Source organism: Chanodichthys erythropterus, chromosome 14, assembly GCF_024489055.1.
Source record: "Chanodichthys erythropterus isolate Z2021 chromosome 14, ASM2448905v1, whole genome shotgun sequence".
Classification (NCBI taxonomy): Eukaryota; Metazoa; Chordata; class Actinopteri; order Cypriniformes; family Xenocyprididae; genus Chanodichthys; species Chanodichthys erythropterus.
This window is the reverse complement of record NC_090234.1, coordinates 38,124,559-38,144,021: the sequence shown is the minus strand read 5'-3', so window position 1 is coordinate 38,144,021 and position 19,463 is coordinate 38,124,559. Positions and strand designations below refer to the sequence as shown.

The following is a 19,463-nucleotide window of genomic DNA, read 5'->3' as shown; positions in this document are numbered from 1 at the left end:
GCTCTAAATAGGCTAATTGAAACGTCATTCAACATTTTTGGACGACTTTCGGATCTCTTGCCTTGTACGGCTGCTTCTAGGGATGTCCCGATCACGTTTTTTTGCCCTTGAGTCCGAGTCCGAGTCATTTGATTTTGAGTATCTGCCGATACCGAGTCCCGATCCGATACTTAATAGCCTACATAAAAAAGAATAAAGAAGAGCGAAAAAACAGATCCAGGAACAGTGCTTTTCAGATTTTTCAGGTATCTAACAGTTTTCAAATAGTAATCAAATATAAAATATCACTGCATATTATCTTTACTGTATAAAATAAATAAAGATTAATCATTATTTAAGTTACAAAAACTATTCAGTCAAGAGCAGTGAGCATTGAAAACAGGCAGCAGGAATAGTTGTTTTCCCTTTAAGACATGCACGATCCAGTTCATATACTGTTACACATGCGCTGTCTTTTCTCGACTAATATACGTTCACTTAAGACATAACCGACTATGTTTGCTAGGATACTCGCTAATACGGGCATTTTGAAATGATTTTTGTGTGAATTTGTCCGCTGAAGCGCAAGACGTGAAAGAGAACTCAGTATTTGCGCGCTGACTGGAATAAGCATGTGCGCGCTTCGGATGAGCGCACATAAATCTTCTCACAGCGCGTGCGAGTTCTCTTTCGCGTCTTGTTCTTGAAGGTTTAAATCAGCAAGGCTTAAATGAGTTTAGTTTAAACACAGATAGCAACGTGTGCTGTTCAGGTCTCACCTGTATCAACACCCGGGTGATGACGGTGTAAATGACTGGACATTACAGCAGACGGCACTCGCAGTCAACAGTTTACAAAGAGTGACTGTTTTGTCCACACTTTCTGATTATCGTTGTTGTAACGTTTTGCGCATCCATCGACTGAAACATACATTATCTGAACTCTGTCTGTTTTCCACGTTGCTATTTTAAACAAACCATATTAACCAATAGATGCGTCGTCATTCGAGATGGACCGCAGTGCAAGTGCCGTCCGTAAGTGAACCGTATGGTTTGATTTTTTTATCGAGAACCGTTGCACCCCTAATATATCCGAGTCCTGATCGGGAGGTAATGTCCGATTCCGATCGAGTCTGAAACCACATGATCGGGCCCGATTTCCGATCACGTGATCGGATCTGGACATCCCTAGCTGCTTCATCATATTGCACTTTGTGGTGACGTTTGAGGTGCTGGTAAAGGTTTGTGGTGTTTGTTACCTTGCGGTGCTGCAACACGGGCAAAGCATACCTTGCAAATCACACCAGATTGACCCTCGTCTTCTTGCTTGAATCCAAAATACTTCCACACCACCAAATGTGAGCCTTTTTTCGGAACAAGTTGAGACTGAGTGGTTGGCTGATTCTCGTCACAAGGACCTGGGTTTTCATCAATATCCATTTTGTTTATTTCCGAACTACCGCGCTCGCTCGACGAGTGAAACACGAGACTAAAAGGCGCTTTGTCGTTGGCTGAGGGTGAAGCCCTGTGAGAGCGGTCCTTTCAAAATAAAGGCTGATTTTTATTTATTTTTTATTTTATTTTTTTTAAATCAAAGTCATTTAAAAATTAAATCGTAAACAGGGTGAATCGAGATCGCGATTTTATAACGATTTATCGTGCAGGCCTACTACACAGGGCCTTAAAAAAAAAAAAATGAAGATTCCAAAAGAAAAGTTTATTAATAATGATAATCAAGAAGGATATCTTAAATACTTTTAGAGTTACAGGCATGACAACTTTAGAAAAACAATATTTATGGCCCTCAGACAGGCATGTTCTATGCAGTGGAGATGATGGTAAAAAATGAGATATATTTTTAGATATTCCTCTTTAAAAGAAAAAAGTATCAGCTGTATGCAAAGTGACCCACATTTGGTTTTTGACCACTAAAATGTGTACAATTTACCAATTTTCTCATGGAGCCACATTAACATGTCCATATCTCTGAGACTGAACCATCGAGAGCCTTTAAAATGAAGATGCCAAAAGGAAAGTTTGTTAAGAACCAGAATATAAAAGGATATTAGATATCTTTAATACTTCTTGAGTTACAAGCATGCAAACTCGAGGCAAAAAAAAAACAAGTGCTTTTTGCCATTTTTGAACTGTCACTGTTGGCATATAATGAAACAAAGATCACTGAAGTCAATGGATTTTGCTAATAGACCTACTAATCTCTGTGCAAAAATAAAATTACAATGCTGCCATCTTTGTAAAGTCATTTTTACACCCCTCTCTAATTTGGCTCCAAATCTCAGGTGAAAATTGTCATTTTGACCCCCCTCTACAAAATAGTGGATTACTCAGTAAATATACATCTATGACATTTAATATTTTGGCTTTCAGCACTATGTCTTTTTACAGAAAAAAATATTAAGAAAGGACCTTGATTTGATCTTGTTTGATTTTATTTGTTTTTCAATATAAACAAGGTAGACGGACGTCTTTAACCGTTGCGCTCGAGTCTCACATCTTTTGCAGTGTCTCGCTCATGACGCTGCACTCTAAAAATGTGGAGCTCAAGTTAAAAGAAGTTCAACTTTTAAAAACCACATCTCTAGACATTGCACTTTTTTCATTCCACTGACCTGCGTCTCAGTTTTTTAACAGCAACAACACGTTCTATGTGAACCATCCCTTGTGCTGCACTAAAGCAGAGCAGTTAACAAGCAGCCAAACGCATGACACAAAAAAGAAATCATTCATTCGCATGGATTAACATTTTCACAAAGATTTGCACCACTGCATGCATTAACGGCACTGAAACACTGTATACCCTGAAAAAGCTGTGGGATTGCAGTGGGCAGGCATGTAGGCCAGGAAGGCCCGTCCTCCCCCAGGACACGCAGCGACACACTGACACTAATATGCAGACGCAGTGCGCTGACCCACGCTGATGACATCACAGCTGCATCTGAGCAGAGGGAGCGGGGGAGGAGAGACCCTCCTACACAGAGCTGAACCTACGTGAAACTGCGTCTAGAGAAGAATCACATCCCTCACAAATGCTGTGATGCACCAGCACCACTCATGTAGAGATGCTCAGGTGAACAAAGTAACAGAGACACTGAGAACAAGTACTGAATATATCAGCACACCTACACTTTTCAGTAGAGAGCTGGGAAACTCATTAAAAAACCCCCACTGAAAATACATTAAGAACACAAATAGGAAAATCAAAACATCTCAGAACAAGTTCTAAATAAAACCATGTCTGAGCATTTCCACACTGGGTGGTCATTGTGATATTCAGTTAGCCTTAGCATGTGTATTCTGTTTGTTGGTCCCTGCGCACAATAATTAACAAGCCGCAGAAACACAGATAAATACTGTACACTATTTCTATGGTATATGACACTTCAGATAAACAAAAGCACTGTTTATACTTATAATAGCTTGAATAATTTGCAGTCCAGATGGAACCAATCTTGAAGCCCTGTTCACACCGCCAGTGACTTTTTCGCAGCATGTCGCTAGTCTCTGTACTGGGAAGTCGCTTGTGGGCATTCCAAGTGCTGTCGCTCTAATATCATTGGTAGACTGCACGTCTGATCATATCTATGGAAAATGCAATGACAAATGATATATAAATCTAAGAAATCGTTCTAAATTGACTAGGAAATAAGTTTAAAATAATTAAAAGTAACATTCTGCTGTTGTAGAGTGTTGTGACTGCAGAGCTCAGTGCATTAAATCATTAATTAGATTAACGTTCGTTCTATCAACAAATTAATAAAAAATACTAAAACGTCATTCGAATTTGACAAATAATCTTCAATCTTCAATCTTCAATCAATCTTCCAAATTAAACCCTGCGGCTTGTTACGACACACTGATGTCCTAAGACACGAAACGATCGGTTTGTGCGAGAAACCGAACAGAATTTATATAATTTTTTACCTCTAATACACCACTATGTCCAACTGCCTTGAGCATCCGGTGTGTGAGCTCTGATTAGAGGTCTACAAAGAAGACCCAAGACCCGACCCGGGACCCGTACGGGTTCGGGACTATATTTTAAATGGTCAGCCGGGTCCTAATCTATTACTTCGGTTCCCGGGTCTGATTAACATTGTGTGTATACCTGAGCCGATTTGATTCGGAGATCACCCGGCCTTGTTGGGAGATAGTCAGCGCTGTACGTGTTTTGTAACTTGCAAAGTATGAGCCGGGAAATAATGTGAAAAAACAAGTGACAGCCATCAGAAGCAGAGCGGGCGGAGTTAATGCAAGCAAACGGTGATCATCAAGTTTTACTATTCCAATCGTGTGCAACAGTAATGCAAACAAACTTCAAATCTCAAGAACTGCTTGTAGCCTTGCACATTCGCATTTAAATAACATTTAAATAACATAGCCTATTTCAAATCATTAACAAAATAAGAACTATCACACAAATGTTTTCTGTGACGCTTAAAGCTTATGTTTTAGGTTGCTCCAGCTAACGCGCATGTCTCATGCGAGCGCACTTTCTTTCTCCTGTTTTTATAATAACATTATGCCGTCTTGTTATATCTAAAGTTTTGGTCAGACTCGGCTCAGAAAGCACAGAAATGACCGCAAATAAGTAGGCTAATGCTAACGTCAGCGGCCATGTCACTGAACAAGCAATCGTTATTATAGTTCAAAAGGGCAAACAGTTAAAGTTATTTTATTATGCGAGTTTTATTATTGACTCGAGTCTCGATATACAAAATTATGCAAAACTGCAAAGTCGCATTTGTCATCGTGACAGCAAGTGAACTTTTAAAGCTTGAATAATGAGTGGATTAAGCATTTCAATCGGCAAGAGAGGAATAACGGATGAACTTTCTTGGCAAGTGCATCACAGTCAGGTACAAGCTATAGCCTACTAATATTAGGTAAAACAACACGTTTTATTTTCGCAACTTGTTTATTGACTTATTAATAGCAATTTGCTGTGGAATAGACCTATGTGCCGATCGGGTCCAGACGGGTCCGGTCGGGTTCGGGTCCAGCTTAGACAGGTCCGGGTAGTACATTTATGGCATTTCTCGGTTCTGCACGGGTTCGGGTCCAACTTTCAAAATAATAGTCGGGCCGGGTCGGTTCCGTGTAGCACATTTTTTTTTTATTCTCATAGATGGTGTTACCGTTTCAATCCATTATATGACTGACAGACGGCAACGGTTGGAGTTAAATTTCATCATTTGTGTTCTACTGAAGAAACAAAGTCACCTACATCTTCGATGCCCTGGGGGTAAGCAGATAAACATCAAATTTTCATTTTTGGGTGAACTATCCCTTTAAGAAGCAATTATTTAGACGTTTCTCAAACAGATGTAGTCATGATGTGAACGCCTGCTCATTGTTTCAGCTGCTTTGATTTGAACAACACTGGAAAAGAGAGCAGGTACAACAGGAGTCATTTACTGCTCAGCCCACAACAAAATACATCTCTGTTTCAATCGCACACAAATGGAGGCAGGGCTTGTGGGTAATTACATGGTAGTGTCCTCATTAATGACTGCTCAGCTGTATGCTCACAGCACTGACCACAGCAGAAGGACACTGATTTTTCCGTGATGACTCAAATAATTACACCCTGAAAATGAACAGGTGGGTAGAACAAGAGACACTCATGGCACTTTTGTTCCTCATGTTAATGCACAGAGCTCAAAGCTCTTCTCACCTCATCAGAGACCTCTTTCAACAGCAAGAGCTTTTCATACAGGGTGTCAGACTGCCGGTGACGTTACTGACGTGACTACACTTTTCAGAAGCGTGACTGTAGCTCAGCTCAACTGAAAGCAATGAAATGAGCTGAAGCAATAACCATACTGTCAGAGGATGTCTCAAGTACAATTCATTTGAGCAAATCTGTTCATTCAGAGGGTTCTTTTCAATAAAGAAAAAAAAAATTCCTTTTCATTTCAGCAAGATGTGTGTCTTATTGAATGATGTATGGGGCTTACACTGCTTTTTATACATCACTACCAGCCATTCAAAAATGTATAGTAGTTGGCCACAAGTCATTGCTCAACAGTGTACCCAGAAGCAGAGGTGGGAGTAAGTCACACATGTGCAAGTCGCAAGTAAGTCTCAAGTCATCATAGCCTTCAAGTCTCAAGCAAGTCCAAGTCAATTTTTGCGAGAATCAAGTCAATTCAAGTCACTGCTTTATGTCAAGCAATTCAAGTCAAGTCGTAGCTTGGGTCAAGCAAGTCACTGGCAAGTCATACAAATGTTTGATGATTTGACTGAATTTATATTAAAATAAGTTAAAACTACAGTAGTTATGCACTATGGGAGTTTTATTTGCAACAAAAAAATTGCAAAATGCATTTCTACTCAAAAGGTGTCCACATACAGCTGAGCTGTCAATACAATAAAAATCTAAAAATAAAAAATAAATTAATTAATGTGTGTGCATGTGTATGAGTGAAAAGTGTATTGTTTGCATGTTTGCAAATTTGATTTTGTGTGTGTGTGTGTGTGTGTGTGAGAGAGAGAGAGAGAGAGAGAGGTGATATTATTGAGTGTGATTCATTAATATTTGTAAGTGAATTTGTGTGTTCTTTTATAATATATAAGTCTATTGTTTGTTTGCAAGTTTTTTTTTTTTGGTTTGTTTGTGTATGCATCCCCATAAACTATCCATAGGCTTTTCACTCAAAGTCTAACAATGAAGACCAATTACACTGTACACATACTAAGTGCTATTGCAAAAAAAAAAAAAAAAAAAACTGACACTGACATTTCCTTATAAACAGCGAATAGCCATTTACCATTTGCAATGCACTTGCAAAAAATTAAATATGCTGATTTTCTTATTTGTTTTTCAATGACAGACAGCATTGGTTGCTGTCACTTTAAGATCTGCCGCACATGATGCGGATCTCATGCGCGTCCCACTTTCTCACAACTATTTACTTTCGTTTAAGACTTCAACTCATTCAAGGCTGCGTGACAGTCTGGCGCGCGTCTTTCTGTGCGTCCTGTGTGTGACAGGACATTCACAGACAGCACGTCCCCTTTTTCTCTTTTGGCGCGCCTAAATTATTTAAAAGCATTTGCATGAATAAGAGCGCGATATTATATTGTAATGCTAGCGAAAGGATGACATGAGAAAAAAACGGACGCTGCGTTTGTGTTAAATATTTTATATATATTTTTTTTTTACTTAATCTTGGCGTAGCGCCTTCCAGGTTCAGACTGCATGCTCTGTCCATGAGAGAACTCACTTTAGCTCTCTCTGCTTGCCTGCTGCGTCACGTGGTCATTAATATTGAACCACTGTACTCACATGAACCGATTTAAATATGTTTTTAGTACCTTTATGGATCTTGAGAGAGGAAGTGTCATTGCTCCATATGGAGGCCTCACGGAGCCATTGGATTTCAACTAAAATATCGTAATTTGTGTTCCGAAGATGAACAAAGGTCTTAGGCCGGGTTCACACTGCAAGCGGCAGCAGAGCAGAAGCAGCGCGTATTTTTTCGGCGTCCATGTTAACAGATGAGAGCGTTCACACCGCACGCAGAGGCTGCGCGGCAGCGCGGAGCAGGAGCAGAGCAGAAGCAGCAGTGCCGCGATCGTTTCGGCGCTGGGTCTATTTTTGCTGCTCTGCTAACGCTCAATTAAAGTGAAAGTACACCTTTGATGGACAAAATAAAAGTGATTTCACACAAAAAGTGCTCAAAATGCACAGAATAAGCATATCTAGTGTGTTTTAACAAGAATTGAAGTATCTCAGGAGAGAAAATTAATATTAAAAAATATTTATAGAAGATTTACTCATTTAAACGTGTTTTTAATTATTCAGTTTGGGTTAAAGTATGGTTTATTATAGAAAACTAAACTAGCCAGAAAATATGATATATAAACATTATTTTAGTTATTACACAGGCAGCCATATAGGCTCTTGCATACCCAAATCAAACCCGAGTTTGCTGTCTTTTTCGCCGAGTTTGCAGTCTTGTAAACATGTTCATGCGTCAGATGATGTAAAACACAAAGCTTACCTCATTCGTGTGCAGCAATGGATGACAGGAGGCTTTTATTTATTTATTTTTATTTAGGCTTTATGTTTATATGTGAGTGTTGTACACCTTGCATGTCAACAAACTTTCAAGACTATCAAGTTTAACAATGACCAATTATAAAAACAAATTTATAGCTGTCTTTGTAAAGAAATGCTCACTTTATATGCAGCTTCGAGCCGCTGCTGTGACGCTGTACAAACGCTTCCAGTGTGAATACACGCGCGTCTCTGCAGCTGCAGTTCCCGCTCACGCGCTGCTAACGCGCTGCTTCCGCTCTGCTGCCGCTTGCGGTGTGAACCCGGCGTAACGGGTGTGGAACAGCATGAGGGTGAGTAATAAATGACAGAATTTTCATTTTTGGATAAACTAACCCTTTAATCCTATAGAAAATCTGTGGAGGGAGCTGGAAATTCGAGTTGCCAAGCGACAACCAAGAAACCTTAAGGATTTAGAGAGGATCTGTAAAGAGGAGTGGACCAAAATACCTCCTGAGATGTGTGCAAACCTGGTGACCAACGACAAGAAACATCTTAGCTCTGTGCTTGCCAACAAGGGTTTCTCCACCAAGTACGAAGTCATGTTTTGTTTGGGGATCAAATACTTATTTCACTCACTGAAATGCAAATCAATTTATAACCTTTATATAATTTGTTTTTTCTGGATTTTTTGTTGGATGTTCTGTCTCTATCCATTAAAATAAACTTACCATAAAAATTATAGACCCCTCATTTCTTTATAAGTAGGCAAACTAACAAAATCAGAAGGGGATCAAATAGTTATTTTCCCCACTGTACTAACATTCCTCTAAACGCTGCTCTCAGCAGTGTGGGCAGCATCAGATGTTTGCTAGCAGTATACCTCAGGTATTTCGAACTTCTTACTCCAAAGCGAAAAACGAAAAAGAACTTCATTATGAGTATATCGGGGTCTTAAGGTCTTCAGGATCAATAGAAAAATCAACAAGCGTGTTTTTAGGTGATTGGAAAGCAGTTTTTTTTTTTTTTTTTTTAAACCTGGTGGACAATAAAACAGGAAAAAGAAAACCTATAGACATACATTGTATCATCATATCTAGAAGCAGTGTGTATACATTGCTACTAAGACTTGGGGTAAGCTCTAGATTTGGGCCATTAAGTATCTAGCAACCACCCAGAACACCTTAGCAACCACCCAGCAGCTGTGTAGCATCATGCTAAAACCACTCAGAATACCTTAGCTATCACAAAGCAATGCCTGTACAACCAGCCTAGCATGATGGTGGTGAGTTTTGCACAAGTTTGAAGCTGTCATCCTAATTGAGATCACCGTTTTTGTGCCAGATCAATACTCATCTTAGAGCAGCACAGTGGCTCAGTGGGTAGAACTGTTGCCTCACAGCAAGGATGTCCCGAGTTCAAGTCTCAGCTGAACCCTTCTGTGTGGAGTTCTCACACACATTCCCCCTGTGTCAGCATGGATTTCCTCTAGTTGCTCCAGTTTCCCCCACAATCCAAAAACATGCAGTATAAGTGAACTGGAGACTAGGAAATTGTCCGTAGGTGTGAATGAGCATGTGAGTCCCAAGCCATGTAATGGAGAGGGTTGGGGAAAGACCAGGCAACCTACCCTGGAAAAATCATTAGCAAGAAAATTCATGGACAGTCTATCGCATATGGCGGGAGATGGTCCATAGAATCACCAAGAATTGGATAAGACTGAAATGGTTAATGAATGAATACTAATATTATATCTATGTTAAATGAATTAAATCTTGTAACTGTATAATTAGAAAGACAACTGTTTCAGGATTACTGCTTCAAATGGATAGCTTGACTACATAAATTGTGAGTTTGCCAGAGTTTGAAAGCAGCACCCACAACACTGATGCGTTGTCATGTGAACGTGCAGTCGAGGATGTATCGCAGATGTGGAAGACTAAACCGAGACTCAAAAGCAGCCCACACCGTCTCTCCTCCTACACACACAGACTCATCTCTCTTTCATCTTCACCAGCATATGAATGCAGAACTGGCCAAGAAAATATCAGCATGTCTCCCAGTACGAGTTTCTCTGTGTACTGCAAGAGAATTATGGCTCATGTCACTATAACTGCTGCCTGTCAGTACGTCAGCCACATACAAGACTAGAGCCGGTCTGATGACAAAGACACACACGGAGAGAGAGAAGCAGCAACCAAATGTGGAAAACAAGTGTGTGGCTTCAGTGGCTACAGTTTATAGGTGATCTGTGTCCTTTTTAAATGACTGTAAAACCAAGCATGAGCATTCAGAGACATGAACAGCACAGGGATATAAATATATGGAGAGAAGTACAGGTCTGGCATATGGCTTCAATGCCCCGGATTGTTTGAAGTGCGAATGTCCGTCTGAGTGTTATTACTGCATCTGTTGTCGGGGAAACAAAGATTTAATGAAACCATCATTAAGCACAGATAATGAACCTGGAACAAAGTGACCTGTGCTACACATGAGCAGACAGACTGGCCCAAAGGATATATATGGCACTGTGTGCACACACGCATGCACACACACACACACACACACCATTCTCAATAAATATCTTTATGAAAAAAAACTAGGGAAGCACAATATAGACATTTTAACAAAAACAATTATTTAGTTTATTTATATATTAGGGGTGTATCGGTACATGTATTCGTCACAAACCGTCATGTAGAGTTGTCAAAAGTACAGACTTCGGTAAGGATAGACCGATTTGCATTTTTCAGGGCCGATGCCGATACCGATTATTACAGGTCAAGGAGACCGATAACCGATATTTTGAACCAATACGTGTCTAGTGTAAAAATGAAAATTAGTGTCAAAATTAAGAATAAAAAGGCCTCTGACAAAGACTCTCTTTAAATTATTTTAACACATCTTTAATTCTGAGAACTGTTCATAATAACAACATTAATATTAATAATAACAACAAACATAAAAAGTGCTGGGAGCATCCATCAGCAGCATTCTATAAACAAAGTAAAACTTAAAGCAAATTTAAACAGCAACAAATGAACAAATAATGGAAAATAAATGTAATCTCTCTGAAGTTTTATAAAGTAAATTAAAATGGGTAACAATTAGTAGTATACAGGACAGCGTCATCCAGAAACGTGCAATGTGAGATTATTGACAATTTACGTTATTAGCATAGGGTTATTAGTCAAATGAGAGAGCGCGTCCGCGGAGATAACTAAATCAGGAATAGGGAGCTCGCGCCTGATGCCCTTTCAGCTCTTCAAAATTGCATAATGGTAATTCTGAATTCTGTATGATAAATTATTTTGCATTCATGTTATAAAGCAATATTTCTCCAAATATGCGCAATTTTTTTGAATAAGAGCCCTACGGACGCTGTTCAGTGAAGCTATGTGAACAACACAAAAAAAAAAAAAAAAAAAAAAAAAAAACCGCAGCAGACATGAGTGAATTAATTCGTGTTGATAATCTATTCACAATATAACGTTAAGTTGGCCGAATGGTGAGAGAAGTAGGTTTTAGTTTCACTATCTCAGCACTGATGTGATGATCCGTTAAAGCACAGCAATGATGGACATTGACCGGGAATTCACAGTATAATAACTGAACGGGGTTTGTCATCATAAATCGATTATATTTAGGTGTTTTGCAACTTCAGTGTAGTGATTTATTGCAACTTCAGGAACGTTTACTGCATTCTTACCTTCGAGAGTTAACTTATTGATGTGTGATGATGATCACTGAAGCAGCTCCTGTGCTTTCGGTGTGAGAGCGGAACATTTTCCAGCCGCGCCAGCCGTATTGATTGGCCAGGCTCGTGACTCCCAACAAATCAGACGGACGATGGACGGGGCTTAGTCTAGGCCACAGAGCGGTGCGCTCTGACTGAGGTGGCTGGATCAGTGCCAGATCGCGCATTTCAAAATAAAATGGTTTTATCGGCAAATCGGTTTTGAAAATGGCAGATGCCGATAACAATAAAAATGCTTAATATCGGCGCCGATAATCGGCCACGCCGATAATCGGTCGACCCCTAGACTTCGGTATCAAGTCAGTACTGAAATTTTAAAAGTGTGACACTTTGAGCGCTGTTGAGCAGATTCTTAAACAACTCTGATTGGCCACTGCGTTTACAGCTCATCGGATATGTCTGTGACTGGCTTCAATGATCAATGCTTCAAAAACTTTGTAAATAATCATCAATCATCAGTGTTTAACTTAATGGCCAAGAGGGCTGAAACGATTAGTTGACATTATCGACAAATATTTTTGTTGTCGAATAGTCTCTTGATCTCATACGGCCTATTTGAAGGGCCTGCAATAACGTGGTGCAACCAGTGGGGCGCTGTAGCGCAATACTGTAATGCAGCCCTCCCGGATCCAATCCAATAAAAGTACTCAGCGCTTTGGAGAGCATAGTGCAAACTAAGTCGAACCCGTGAAATGTTGGAGAGTAACATAGCATAAACATAACAAACAATACGTTTAGCATAACTACAGAATACTGTCATGCAGGGCCACCAACTCTCATTCAAACTCACTGTTCTCATGCCACACGTTCATTTTCTTACACAGTGAAAGATGCATCGCGGAGCAAAGAGGACACAGACAACGCACCGACAGATCAGGTTACTTTTGATATAAAACTAAGTCTAAGCTTTTAAATTCAGTCAATATCACTACGGGATTCAAGCAATACTTGTGGTGGTGACGCTGTTTAACGTTGTGTGGCAGATCGCTGTAACACCTCGGTTCAAGCGGCATGTGAACCTATTCCTCTCTACTACAGCGTGAAACAAACATGAATGAACATCAAAAAGTACTTACTGAAATGAATCCATCTCTATTGTAATCACTTAATCGGAGTTTTAAACGCAGAAAGAAGTCAATAAAACTTGCAAACAAATATAATCACACAAAATGTAACATTTACCTCAGGAAAGCCATTCAATGACCATAAACTCAATAGTTTGTATGTGTGTGTATGTGTATGTGTATATTATATTATATTATATTATATTATATTATATTATATTATATTATATTATATTATATACACACACAGTACAGTCTAAAAGTTTGGAACCACTAAGATTTTTAATGTTTTTAAAAGACGTTTCGTCTGCTCACCAAGGCTACATTTATTTAATTAAAAACACAGTAAAAAACAGTAATATTGTGAAATATTATTACAATTTAAAATAACTGTGTACTATTTAAATATATTTCACAAAGTAATTTATTCCTGTGATCAAAGCTGAATTTTCAGCATCGTTACTCCAGTCTTCAGTGTCACATGATCCTTCAGAAATCATTCTAATATGCTGATTTGCTGCTCAATAAACATTTAATGTGTACAATTGTACAAAATATTTGTGTACAATATTTTTTTTCAGGACTATTTGATGAATAGAAAAAGAACAGTGTTTATCTGAAATCTAATCTTTTGTAACATTATAAATGTCTTTACTGCCACTTTTGATTGATTTAAAGGTGCCCTCGAATGAAAAATTTAATTTATCTTGGCATTGTTAAATAACAACTAAATAATAACTGACATGATCCATGATAACATGATATTTTTAGTGATATTTGTGAATTGTCTTTCTAAATATTTCGTTAGCATGTTGCTAATGTACTGTTAAATGTGGTTAAAGTTACCATCGTTTCTTACTGTATTCACGGAGGCAAGAGAGCCGTCGCTATTTTCATTATTAAACACTTGCAGTCTGTATAATGCATAAACAACTTCATTCTTTATAAATCTCTCCAACAGTGTAGCATTAGCCGTTAGCCACGGAGCACTATCAAACTCATTCAGAATCAATGTAAACAATATAACAGTATACAATACTCACAAAATCCGCAGCATGCATGACGAACACTTTGTAAAGATCCATTTTGAGGGTTATATTAGCTGTGTAAACTTTGTTTAGGCACTGTTTAAGGCAAGCGCGATCTCTGTGGGCGTGGACCACGGGATTTAAAGGGGCCGCAGCATAAAATCGGCGCGTTTATAATGATGCCCCAAAATAGGCAGTTAAAAAAATTAATAAAAACAAAATCTATGGGGTATTTTGATCTGAAACTTCACAGACACATTCAGGGGACACCTTAGACTTATATTACATCTTTTAAAAACATAATCTAGGGCACCTTTAATGCATCCTTGCTGAATACAAGTATTCATTTCTTTTATTTCTTTTAAAAAAAATAAAAATTCTTACTGACCCCAAACTTTTGAACAGTAGTGTATAATGTTACAGAAGCTTTGTATTTCAGATAAATGCTGTTCTTTTTAACTTTATGTTCATCTAGGAATCCTGAAAAAAAGTACACAACTGTTTTCAACATTGATAATAATCATAAATGTTTATTGAGCAGCAGATCAGCATAATAGAATGATTTCTGAAGGATCATGTGACACTGAAGAATGGAGTAACGATGCTGAAAATTCAGCTTTGATCACAGGAATAAATTACTTTGTCAAATATATTTAAATAGTACACAGTTATTTTAAATTGTAATAATATTTTACAATATTACTGTTTTTTACTGTATTTTTAATTAAATAAATGTAGCCTTGGTGAGCAGACGAAACGTCTTTTAAAAACATTAAAAATCTTAGTGGTTCCGAACTTTTGGACTGTACTGTATATATACACATATATAAACATATATATACACACACACAAACACACACACACACACACACACACACACACACACACACACACACACACACACACACACACACACACACACACTCACTATATATATATATATATAAATAAAATATGATATAATATATAGTGTGTGTATGTTGTTGTTTCATTTTTCAAAAAAACCCACATAATTACATTATATTTTTTTTTAACCTGAAGGATATTGGTCTATTCAGTTGGCTTGAAATTGATTAAAAATACACTTTTAAAAGCTGAAGTGATTTCCTTGTTTTATTTACTAGTTAAAGTACAGTATAACTCAATATTTTAACTAATTGCTAAAGTAGAATAATCTAACAATCGAACTTACTGATTAATCAGTGCAATAATCGATAATTAGCTGATTAATCGTTCTAATAATCGATTATCAAAATAATAGTTCGTTGCAGCCCTAATGGCCAAGTCTAAAATTATCATAAAATTCAGAAATTTGGTTTACTCTACATACAAACTAATATCAATGTATTGGGAATGTTCAATATATTGCCCAAACCTACAAATAATTTTGGGGGGAAAAACAGCACTAGACAAAACCAATCCGATTACAGCAGTTACAGCACATACTAGAGCTGCACGATTTATCGTTAAAAGATTGCACCTACACAAACTTATTCCTTAATGACAACGATTCAGCTATATCTATTACAACTTTGATGAGCACAATCACAGCAGAACATTTAAATCTGCATTCATGCTGCCATTTTAACAACACAGTATCATTATTACTGTGTTACAATAATTCAAATTATAATCACAGAAGTACTGGGATAAAAGTTTATAGTTCGGATATAAACACTGATGTCTATGGTAGTGATCAAAATTAGGGTTGGGAACCAAGAACTGGTTCTGTCTTTTGAAAAGAACCAGAACCATGCAAGATTTCTAAGTTTCAGTTCCAAAAACGGTTCTGGTGTGATGGATGGTCGAAGTGCGGGGAGCGTATCCTTTCATAGAGACGTCTCACATCATGAATATTATAGCAATAAATGCACTGAAAAACCCTTGCGCGGCGCTACTCATATACGCAAGATTTCGAGAGAGATGTGCCAAAAGCTGCACGATTAATCTTTAAAAGATTGTGTTCTCGATTTCATCAAACTTGACAAAAATAAATTTGCAACATTCAAACCTGCGTTCGCGCTGCCATTGATCTGAAGAAAGTTGTAATGTGTATATAAACAGCTTCACAGTCTTTTCAAACGCACAGTATCACAGTATTTACTGTTAAAAATGTGTCTATCAATGAATCATTCTGTCAGAAACAAGTCTTTATGAATCCAACTTACAAAAATATTCCGTTTCACCTGTCTGAATCTTACATGTGTGTTCAAGCATCTTATCTAATTTGTGGTAACACTTTATAAGGTTCATTTATGAACTAACCATGAGTAATACCTTTGTTACTGTATTTGTTAATCTCTGTTAATGTTAGTGCCGTTCAGAGTTTGTTCATGTTACTTCACAGTGCATTAACTAATGTTAACAAATACAACTCTTGATTTTAATAATGTATTAGTAAATGCTGAAATTGATATTAACAAAGATTAATAAATGCTGTAGAAATGCAGTTCATTATTAGTTCATGTTAATGTAGTTAGCTTATCTTAACTAATGAACCTTATTGTAAAGTGTTTGTTAATCTCAACAAATTCTCTGTCTGTTAAATTAATTTTACACAAAAAGTCGAGTATTGTGCATTTTTCCCTTACTACTATTTTTTTAAATAGTTGTTTAATTATTCAAATTATTCTTAAATTATTGAACTGGAATTGTTAGGCAGAACCAGAATCGGAACCGTAACTGGAAAATTTCTCACGATTTCCAACCCTAATCAAAATAGAGTAAATCACCTTTTGAAAATAACTAAATGCGTCAAATAAAGATTGTATCGATGGCATTGCTACACCACTAAGTGGTGAAAAGGGACTATTAAATTTTTGTATTTGTTCTTGAATCAGTCATTCATTCAAGAGATTCATTAATGAAACAGTAATGAAAGTGAAAATCTTTGTGTCATTGAATTCATTCAACAATAAAAAAAATAAAAAATAAAATAAAAATATTCAAATTAATTAAATATACTGCAGCAATTAACATTGTCAGAACCTCTAGCAAATTTTATTTAGTTGTTTTCAGAATGGTGAGAGAATTGTGGTCTTCATTTTAAACAAAAAGGTCACGTATCAAACAGCTGTATCAGACAGAAATGTTTAATTTCTCGCTGTAAAGCACTTTGGATCAACTATGGTTGTGTAAAATTGCGCTCTATACATCAAGTTTGACTTGACTGTGGACTCTTGCAAATACTGGCAACACACAGTTTCACTTCAGCAACATTCCCTCCATCCCCCTCTCTTTCTCTCCTTCTTAATATCTCTGTCAGTTTCTTTCTTTCTGTGTGTGTCTCTTGCTCTCTAGCCAGTGTTTTGCCTGCCTGTTCCTGACACTCTGACCTAGTTGGTCGTCTGGTTTCTCTGGCCTGAGGAGAGGGCAGCACTGCACAATGAAGCTGGAGGACAATTCACAACGAAACGCCTGCTTGCCTCTTTTACATCTCACTAAATTCACGAGAAGGACAGAGTGTGGAGGAGGAGGACAAGACAGAAAGGCCTGACTGCCGAGTCTGGATGCAGCAGCTCCATTTCCTACGCTGTAATCGCTCTCAGATGGTGAATTACTGCACAGTGAAATGTGAAACATGGGCCTCAATGTCCTTTTTCCAAATGGCAACATACATCTGATTCACACACTCTAAATGTCTCATTGCCATTAATGATGCAATCAAGATGACTAAGCACTAAAAAGCATGTCTGAGAAGCCATTAGAAAAAAAAAAAAAAAAACTATGATAAACAAACTACTCTAGTATGTGATTACTGCTGAAACAGTCAAGTGTGAACTATAATCTGCTCAGAGTAATAATTACTTAAATAACCAAAGTGAAGCAGCATTACTTAAATGAAAAAATAATAATTCAGACTTCAAAACACAGCATGATGGCAAAATAAGCCATGGCAGGGTGTTAGGAGCCCAAAATAAAGAGTCTTGTGTGTAAAACAGCACACTAAAAATCACTTTAATATTCAGTGTTGCTCAATATCAGATTTATTGATCAACAATGTGAATATTACAGTGATTTTTACACAATATAATGTAAACATATCAGCCAGTGTTCAACATTTATTTTAAATTTAACGGCCAATCTTAGATGTTTAATTGTTCGTGCCCATTTTAATCTTGACCTCCAACACTCACATAAAGTCTTTAAAAGATATAAAAATAATTAATACAATTTAATATTACTGTTAAAAGTAATCTTTAGCTAATCTCAGATTGAATACTCATACCGTATATTGTAAATGTTGTGACACCTAAAATCAAATTAATTTATTTTGTGGGAAAACAACACATGGAAGGTAATTGCAGAGACATAAAAACCAGTAGTGATGCATTGAAATTTTGGCAAAATGAAAATACTTGGCCAGAACAGTAAAAAATGAATTTACAGTTTAGATCGAAATACAAACCTTGATATTTAATTAGCACTTCTATAATGATGGATTTTAACTGTGCAAGCATCTATTTCATGCACACAACGTGGATAAACTACAACAGGTAAACATGTCAGAAGTGTGTGGACACACTTCATGACCCAAATTATGTTTGAGTAGAAATATGTACATTTGTTTGACTGAAATATCAAAAGGCAGCTCATTCCCAGAAAAATTTACGGACTGATTTATTTTCCATCTAAGAACATGACACCCTGAACAGCACAGTATTCAGTTACCCAATTTTAATTAACAAAATTTTACTTTTGGTTACAGTTTTCATGTAAATAAAAACTTTGACATTGGTTTTGCAAAAAAAAAAAAAGAACAAAATCAAAATTTTTAGCCGAGGACTTCTGGTTGAGTTGACCAGAGGCATTGCAAACCCATTGCAAAATTCACTAAAACACTGTAATCAGGACCCCACAGCAGAGCACCAGTTACTTCTATATGAAATGAGAAATCTGGTTTTGCTAAAAAAAAAAAAAAAAAAAGACTCAGTTCTCATTTCATATAGAAGTAACTGGTGCTCTGCTGTGGAATCCTGAATACAGTGTTTTAGTGAATTTCGCAATGGGTTTGCAATGCCTCTGGTCAACTCAACCAGAAGTCCTCGGCAAAAATTTTTGATTTTGATCTTTTTTTTTTTTTTTTCTGGTTGAATAACACATTAAAGAAGAAAGAAAGAAAACATGTTAAATGTCATGGATGTATATTTATTGGAGTAATCCATTATTGTGTAGGGTCAAAATGAGTTTCAACCTTATATATTCTTCATAAATTCCCCTTTAAATGCAAAGTGAATCAGATTTGGTTTTCGACCATTGGAAATGTAACATTCAACAATTTCAAAATGAACCCATATTGAGATACCCATTATCGAACTGAATCTTATACCATAGGGCCTTGAAAATGAAGATTTCAAAAGAAAAGTTTGTTAATAATTAGAATCTAAAATCATACTGAGATATCTTTAATACTTTGAGTTACTGGCACGCAAACTTTGGAAAAACAATATTTATGACACTCAGGTATGTTCTATGAAATTGTTTTGATAAAATTATACATTCTAGTTTCAACATTTTTTGTTCTTCAGCTGTTCCTCTCTGAAAGGAAAAAAAGTATCAGCTATATGAAAAGTGACCCACACTTGGTTTTCGACCTCTGAAAATCTGTACAAT

The 19,463-nt window shown here is 37.1% G+C and overlaps 1 protein-coding gene across 9 annotated transcripts in view; it reads right to left on the bottom strand.

Moving 5' to 3' along the window:
- Nucleotides 1-19,463, bottom strand: part of abi2a (abl-interactor 2a) — a 62,774-nt gene that overhangs the window by 31,470 nt on the left and 11,841 nt on the right. The window contains exon 2 of one of the 9 annotated variants that reach the window (XM_067408582.1): nt 62-178. The exons of the other annotated variants lie outside the window; for them this stretch is intronic. The gene's annotated coding sequence lies outside the window, so the exon portion shown is untranslated. The remainder of the gene's footprint in view (nt 1-61; nt 179-19,463) is intronic. 9 annotated transcript variants of the gene reach the window in all.